The following is an 8,781-nucleotide window of genomic DNA, read 5'->3' on the forward strand; positions in this document are numbered from 1 at the left end:
GAGGGGATATTCAGTTAACAGCTAAAAGAACTCAATGTAAAACTGGGCAGGACATTTCTTTTACCTTTCTTCTGACTCATATCCTACCATATCAATAAGCATGAAAAGTCTTATAACTTCACAAATAACAGTATAATCTAATTTCCCCAAAGTTAAAGTAATATAGATCTCCCTCCTGTGTCCTAGAGGATTGATGGAGAAATGACTCATGGTTTATAACATTTCAGAATGCCAGATTTGCCTTAGATAGATACTAGGGGAAAAATAAACTAAAAAATCTTTGAAATTAGGCAACGAATATATATTCTAGCTCTTTTGAAATATTCTACAGATCTATTTAATATACATTAACCAAAAAAGACACTTTAAATGGCATACAACAATGGGGCTTTATGAGTCAGCAAGAGAACTAGGAATAGAACACAAGTCTTCTATCTGCTGTTCTGCCCTCTAGGTGACACATATTCACCATGAGTAAACAAGATTTACTGAGTTAAAACTTTACTAACATAGTCATGGGCTTTTAGAAATCAAGTATCATCTCTTCTCTGGATAGGAAACAGCTGAGCACAATGCAGTGTTCTTGAGAGCCCTAAGTAAACATTGCTTGATGCTGACAAAGAAATCTCTTTCCTTTAAATGAGATTAGAAAACTTAGCAGAATGGTGGAATTCATATTATCATAATACCTATCATTGAGCAAAAATGCATTTGTGAGCAAATCTGGTCCTGCCTGGCAACTGTTTCTAGGCAAAAGGTGGCAGAGAGTCAGCCGCTGCTGATGCCTCATAGTAGGCTTTCATCTTCAGTTGAACAACCCATATAGGATTGATATCATCTTTGGATTATTTGGATCCCATTATATAAGGTAAAATATATTTTAATAGCTGTTAGATACTAAATTCTTTATCTTTTATGGACACAATAAAGAAAGAGAATTTTATTGTTTTTTGCTCTTAGCTATGAGTGTACCATAACTAAATATTTCTAACTACATGGCTTAATGTTTTCAAAATCTAATATGTATATCCCTCTCTTTCAAGACTCTAAGCACACTCTTAAAAACAATCACCAATGTCCTAAGACCCCAAGACTCGGTGATTATTGATTGCCATGTCACACTAAGAGAATAATACAACCATACCTTTTAACTCACAATTTGGAAGTATGCATTATGCCTTCTTACATCACTGTTCCTGACCTATAGTCCACTTCTTTCTCCCTATATTTCCAAACCCCTTACTCAACTCTTCTCTCCTTTCCCACACCCTCTCTCTCTCTCTCTCTCTCTCTCTCTCTCTCTCTCTCTCTCTCTCTCTCTCTCTCTCTCACACACACACACACACACACACACACACACACAAACACACCAGTGCTGACAGCAGCATAACAGAAGTTGCCAGAGGAAAGGATACAGGAACTGTGCCAGGGAGAAAAGCAAAGACTCTATTGTAGATGGCTGTAGAGTCAGGATCATGCCGGGCAAATGTAACTCAGGAACTTTGATGAATGTAATATTCAATACCCTGATACCAGTTGACATCAACAGCTTATTTTCCCCCTTCTGAAAAATAAAGCACAAATTTTCTCTGGGTATATCATGTAAAATATGTATATATGTGTAAATATATGAACAGATATCCATTTATATTTATAGTTAATGTAGTATAGTGGATAGAGTGCTGGGTCTGGAAGATCTAGATTCAAATCCCACCTCTAACAATTACTAGACAATATATGTAACCTGGATAAGTCTCAGCCTCCCTATGCCTGAAGTGACTCTAGGGCTTAACTAATGGAAGAAGTTGTCACACTGGTAGCTTCCTACACTGCTGAAAGCATAGGTCCTTTGCATTTTCATGTGTGAACAGCAAACGTGGTCAAAGCATATTGTGACTATATTTCAACCTTAAATGTGGAGTCAAAAACCTTAGAATTTAACCTAGATCTGACACATGTGTGACTGTGAGTAAAATATACACTATCTTCATATATGATCATTGGGGAAATCACATATGACTTCCATAGGCAAATTAAGGTTCAGACACATATCTAAAATCATGACTCTTTGCTAAAGCTTTTAAAAATACTCCTCATTTAGAAAGATACTAAGCCTTCTATTCAGATTCCAGTATTTCCCATTTGCTCCCTTTTTAATGAACCTCCCCTTTGTACTTTAAGTATAAAGCTTTAAACATATAGTTTAGTTCCTTTAAAAAAGACATTTTAATTTTGTGGGAGTTCTCTCCACTCTCATTTATATGAGTAAAACTTAAGGCAAAAAACAATGAGCCATGTCATCTATGTGTATAATTATGTGTGTACATACACCTATATGGACTGTCTCCATACATCTCCAGATCTGAGTGCATATTGTATTATAGTCTATATAAATTGCTATTAAAAATAAGTTTTATATTGTGAATAATGAGAGCATCATTTACTTTTTTTTTAACCCTTACCTTCCATCTTAGAATCAATACTGTGTATTGATTCCAAGACAGAAGAGTGGTAAGGGCTAGGCAATGGGGGTTAAGTGACTTGCCCAGGGTCACACAGCTGGGAAGTGTCAGAGTTCAGATTTGAACCTAGAACCTCCCATCTCTAGGCCTGGCTCTCAAGCCACTGAGCCACCCAGCTGCCCCTGATCATTTCCTTTTTGAAAATTTATAACACTGACTTTCGCTTATCCTGTTTGTAGTTTCCATTGAATTTAGAACCTTCCTTCCTTTAAAATCTTCAAAGAACGGGCCATATTGAATTGTCCCTTTTTTGTTGGTAAAATGTCATTGTCTGTTTGATTTGTTTCTGTCTTTGATTTTTGAAGAGAAGCTGGTGCGCTCAGTTCTGTTGTTGAAGTGGGCATTAGTGGATAGAAACCTCCTCTTGGGACTTTATTTATCTAGCTGGCATCAGGTAAATAATGGCACATGACAATGAAAAGCTCAGTCTAAGGGGGAAAGGGCTTAAATCTTCAATGCAGAAATGAGAGCAGGAGCTTCCATATGAAAGGGGGAAATGCAAGAAGTCCAATGATGTGAGAATGAGTAGAAGTTGGAACTGCAGTAAGCCATTCTGACCAGCCAGCCTTGAGCATGTCTGAGGTTCTAAACTCCAACAGTTGAGTTGCTTCTCTTATGGTCACTGAGAGTTCTGGCTTTCTTTTGATAGATCAGCTTGGGTTTCAGACTGGGCCCCTTTCTGTCTCCTTCTTGGACAGCACCAAAGATGGAGTTGTTTTCATCCCTTGTGGGGAACCTGACAGGACCCAACCACATGCTGTAGTCTTGTCTCCCGCAAGACCCCACTGTGCTTTGCTTCCAAGGTGGTCCCTGGCTCTTTCTTCCGGTGTGGTTCCTTCTATGACTGACTGTGGGTTGCCTGGGTGCTGTGCTGCCTTAATGATGGGCTTCCTGGGTGGTAGGCTGCCAGGTTTCTAGGCTGCCTAGATGCTAGGTTGCCTAGGTGCTAAGCTTTCTTAGGTGCTGAGTTGTCCCAGTGTTGGGCTGCCTGGAGAGTACTGGCTGCCTGGGTGTGTTAGGCTGTCTTAGTGATGAGCTTCCTGGGTGGTAGGCTGCCTGGCTGCTAGACTGTCTAGGTACTGGGCTGCCCAGGTGCTAAGCTTTCTGGGGTGCTGCAATGCCTGGATGTTAGGCTGTCCAGGTCTGAGCGGTCTTGGTGCTAGGCTGTCCAGGTGCTGAGCGATCCCAGTGCTAGGCTGTCCAGGTGCTGAGTGATCCCAGTGCTAGGCTGCCTGGGTGCCGGACTGTCCAGGTGCTGGAATGCCTGGGTGCTGGGGCTGCACAGGAGCTGGCCCCTGTTTCCTGCTGTGGCTCGAGTGCGGGCTACTTTGGCACTAGACTGGTCTTGTCTCTCGCTTTGCCTCAGGTAGGGCTAGTTGGGATCAATGTGACTCTAACCCTGAGAAAGGCACTGCTATGTCACTGTCTCACGCTAGTGGTGTCCTCACTGCTAGCAAGCTTCTCCTTCCTTCCACACAGGGCGACTTGTCTCCACACGGGCATCTGCTAGAATTCTGACGGTTCCGGTGGCCCCGGGTTAGATAAAGGTTTCTCCTTGGTTTTCATTATCATTGCTCCTTCTGACTTGGTTTTAGAACTTCACTGAGATGCCTGATCTGGGTGATCTAGCCTCATCTAAGTCCGACTTCCCACAATTCTCCCTATTGTGCCCTTTCCTTATTTTGGATGGAGTTCAAACTCCCCAGCAAACATTTTGAGCCCAGACCTGCTGCTCACATCTTGTGGATCAGCACGCGGGAGGACAAAAGGTCTGCCTACAATAATTGCAGAAGAGCATTGGGACGTGAATTCGTCTGCTGCAGCCTCACCTTTGAAAGCACCTTTGCACAGACCAAGCACGATGAATGGCATTCATCTCACTCTCTTCCCAGAGTTTTACTTTCTTCCATCTCTAGATGCTCAACGCTTCTCCTTTCGTGTCGCTTTGACATTATGAGTATTTGGTGTAACAGTATCTCTTTAAGACTGTTGTTCTCAGTGATGCATAGAATACCTTAAGATTTGCTCGATGCTTTAAAATATTATCTTATTTCATCCTCAACAATCCTGAAAGGTAAGTGCTTTTATTATCTGCATTTTACCTATGTGGAAACAGAAGCAGTTATTCATTAAGTGACCTGCCTAGGGTCACACAGCGATTTGTGATGTGGGATAAGATTTGAATTCAGGACTTCCTGACTCCAAATCCAGCACTGTATCCACTAAGCCATAAAACTAGTCTGTTTTTATGGATCAGTGTTATATTGGCAACTGGTTGGCAGTGGATAGAGCTCTTGAGCTGAAGTCAGGACCTGAGTCTCAGACACTTACCAGCTAGGCTCCCCTGGAGGAATCACTTAATCTCTGTTTACCTCAGTTTTCTCATTTGTAAAATACAGTTAATAATAATGCCTCCTTCCAAGGGTTATTATGAAGGTCAAATGAAAATGCTTAGCACAGAACCTGATGCATAATAAGCCCTAATTAATTGTTAGTTATCATTCTTTTCAGAAACGGTTCTATTTGTAATGATCTTCCATCTCCAATGCACTTTCTTTACTGAATTCTTAAGGTTATTATCAAATTTGTATTAGCATTACAAGAAGTTTTTATCTGCTAGCTTATAGAGGGTAGAAAGCTTCTGGTATGATTCTAGCTGCCTGATCATGTCTTCCTAGGTGCTGCATTTTTGTTATCCACAATGGTATGTGACCTATTTTCCATTCTATCACTGTATGACCTGCAATAATCAATAAGAGCTCCTTAGATACCATCATATATTTATATAAATGTATATATATGTATATATATATCAGGAGGGAATGACTCAATCTTATATCACTATCATAAACTTCTGGTTCTATACCCATATTTATACGATCAACATCTGTTCAATGTTTCTTCGTTGGAATATTGTTGGTTAAGTTCATGTGGATATCCTCATGGAATATCTTGATTTTCCCTCAGATCTTAACAAATACAAAAGTTTTATTCAAACATGAATCACTTTTAATTACATTCAATAAATCCAATACCCCATACCTCAGTCTAACTGTTATTTTATGACATGCAATCTGTTTTGTTCCTAAAATATTTTTGTAAAATTGTATCTGTTTATCGTGGGCTCTGAGAGCATCTGTCATCATCTTTATTATTGAGGAAGATGTGGTCACCTTCCATGGCATCCTTGTTCTGACAGACCCCAGATTTCTTAGCATCAGACCAAGCCCATCTGTCAGCTATTTTGCCATACTAAATTATTTCAACTAGTACTATATAACTAGTACTTTCAACTAGTTCTGTATAACTGTTAATTGCTCTCTATCTGTTCTTCCATCAAGCTTTTACTTCAGGGTTCCAGATAAGTCTTTTAATACACACAGCCTCTGCTGTGGAAGCTTTCATCTGGAAAGCCTCATGGCTCAGTAGACCTTGTCTAGAGAAGAACAAGTTATTGGTAAGTATTAACTTCATCCCTTGGTTCAATTTATTATTTAGATGGAAGAGCAAACCCTTCCTTGGAGCATATGAAGATTTTACACTTTGTGGGGGGGCAATAGAGGGCCAAGTCTAGAGTCAGAAGAACCTGGGTTCAAATCTGGCCTCAGACACTTCCCAGCTGTGTGACCCCAGGCTAGTTGCTTAACCCTGTTTGCCTAGCCCTTGCCCTCCTGTCTTAGAGTTGTTACTAAGACAGAAAGTAAGACTTTTAAAAAATAAAACATTTTTTAAATTTTATAAAAAGGATTTTATAATTTCCAAGTCCAAATGACATTTTAGAGACAGCATTAGAGAAGAAACTATGAAATTAGGTAGTAAACACTTTAATGTATTTTTCAGTAGAGCCTTCACTTGATGTTATAAATATATATATTTATTTGTTTGTTTGTTTGTTTGTTTATGTATATATATATATATTTTTTAAGTGGTTAACATAGTGTTTTGACTTTGCCTTGAAAATCACACCGATTCCTATTCAGATGTGATGATAATGGTGTATAGGATGGACATAACCATAACAGACCCAAATTCTCACTGGTAGATGCCACATTTTATAAGTCAGGCATCAGCCAGCTATGGTTCGATGGCCAGATCCTAGCCACTGCCTCTTCTTTGCACAGCTGACAGCTAAGAATGGTTTTAAATTTTAAATACAATAAAACTATATTTTAAAACGTAAAAACCATTCTTAGCTTATCTACAAAAACAGGTGGCAGGCCCTGGTGACCAACTATTGGTCAGATTTTGCAGATCTCTGTTTTATATCAGTTGTTCTTGACGGAGTCCTATTGTATATCCTAAATGGACATCAAATACTCTTGTATTCCCACTCCATTTGTGTCATTTGTATTTTGTATATTTGCAGCATATGACTAAGCCATGAGTGAGAAAATTTGGCAAAAGCTTTGTGTCAATTAAAAAAGGTGGTGTAAATATTATGATGTTTTGTAGTGGCTAATTAAAAATTAATGAATCAATTAGACCTGTTCTGTATATTCGTTCCTCAGCCTTGTATTATTTTCCTGTGTTTATAGATTTTGTGAAAGATACAAACTGGGAATGATTTATATAAAGTACATAAAAATGTCAGTGGCTTTTGTTCAGCAGTATCACTGGAGTTCTCATATTTTGGTAACAAATATGCAATGTCTTTGGTTAAGAAAGATGGAATGAGGCTTGCATCAGAAAGAAAGCTGGTTTACTAATAATCCACATGCTACTCTGAAGCATCTGAGCCAATGACTAAGGATTTTATCTAGCCCTACCACTCTCTAGTTTTGCAAGAAAACCAAAATTTCAATAATTTCCATTATATAACCATACTAAAGCTCATGCATGAGCTTTCAGTTTTATGTTATTCCTGACATCTACTTTTCTCTCCATTGAAGAACTTTAAAAATTAGAAATTTTCTCCTTTTTCCTTCATCTCTTTTAATTTCTTTGTTTCTCAAGTTCTCTAGCTTTGCTTTAACATCTGTCATAATTTAGATTGACACTGAATTATTTATCTTATTTTTTGGACTTCTTCAACTCTTTCTACCACCTTGAATTTTCAGCTTTTGCTCTCATTTGCTAACAGAGACAGCTAGGTGGTGTGGTGGATGAGTGATACTTTAGGTGTCTGGAAGATAGCCCTACTCAGACATTTACTTACGCCGTGACACTGATCAGGTCTTAAATACCCCATGCCTCAGTTTCTTCATTGGCAAAATGGACAATAGTCCTTACAGCATTGTCATAAAGATCAAATAAGATTATATATTTGTTTTCTTTTTGTGTTTTTTGTGTTTTTTTTTGTTATTTTTTAAAAATATATTTTATTTGATCATTTCCAAGCATTATTCGTTAAAGACATAGATCATTTTCTTTTCCTCCCCCCCACCCCCCATAGCCGACGCGTAAGTCCACTGGGCATTAGATGTTTTCTTGATTTGAACCCATTGCTTTGTTGATAGTATTTGCATTAGAGTGTTCATTTAGAGTCTATCCTCTGTCATGTCCCCTCAACCTCTGTATTCAGGCAGTTGCTTTTTCTTGGTGTTTCCACTCCCATAGTTTATCCTTTGCTTATGAATGGTGTTTTTTTCTCCTGGATCCCTGCAAGTTGTTCAGGGACATTACACCGCCACTAATGGAGAAGTCCATTACGTTCGATTATACCACAGTGTATTAGTCTCTGTGTACAATGTTCTCCTGGTTCTGCTCCTCTCGCTCTGCATCACTTCCTGGAGGTTGTTCCAGTCTCCATGGAACTCCTCAACTTTATTATTCCTTTTAGCACAATAGTATTCCATCACCAACATATACCACAGTTTGTTCAGCCATTCCCCAATTGGGCATCCCCTCGTAAGATTATATATTTGAAATGCCATATGAAGGTTAGTTATCTTGTTATTGATTAAAGATATCAAGAATTTCTGATATGTTTATTTTCTAGATGTCCTTTTTTATTGCCTAAATTGGGCAATGATACAACGTTCAAATTTTCTACTATGAATAATGATTAGGTACTGAGATAGTGCTATGTTTACTGTGGCAAGAGTCAGAGAACATTCTTTTGTATGCAGCTAATGAACTTTGTCAAATATTGGGGGGGGGAAATAAATTTATTTATATTTATAGTATATAACATCTTTCATATATTATTCTATTTTAGTATATTTGGTTTCTGTGTTGAATTCTTGCCATCAAATTAAAATGGACTTTTTTGCCATTCTAGTCAAAGTAGAAAGTTGATTAACTCAAGATGTATATAAGA

At 38.4% G+C, this 8,781-nt stretch overlaps 1 protein-coding gene and 1 long non-coding RNA gene across 3 annotated transcripts in view; one reads left to right on the forward strand and one right to left on the reverse strand.

The window, feature by feature from the left end:
- Positions 1-433: 433 nt before the first annotated feature.
- Positions 434-8,781, forward strand: part of C4H2orf88 (chromosome 4 C2orf88 homolog) — a 74,053-nt gene continuing 65,705 nt past the window's right edge. The window contains exons 1-2 of one of the 2 annotated variants that reach the window (XM_056794121.1): positions 434-868; positions 5,864-5,979. The gene's annotated coding sequence lies outside the window, so the exon portion shown is untranslated. The remainder of the gene's footprint in view (positions 869-5,863; positions 5,980-8,781) is intronic. The other variant, XM_056794124.1, reaches the window with a different exon arrangement.
- Positions 1,426-4,269, reverse strand: LOC103100162 (uncharacterized). The gene is made up of 2 exons (XR_467756.2): positions 2,681-4,269; positions 1,426-1,564 (listed from the first exon to the last, which is right to left on the reverse strand). It is a non-coding gene; the product is annotated as an uncharacterized LOC103100162 (long non-coding RNA).

Source organism: Monodelphis domestica, chromosome 4, assembly GCF_027887165.1.
Source record: "Monodelphis domestica isolate mMonDom1 chromosome 4, mMonDom1.pri, whole genome shotgun sequence".
Taxonomy (NCBI): domain Eukaryota; kingdom Metazoa; phylum Chordata; class Mammalia; order Didelphimorphia; family Didelphidae; genus Monodelphis; species Monodelphis domestica.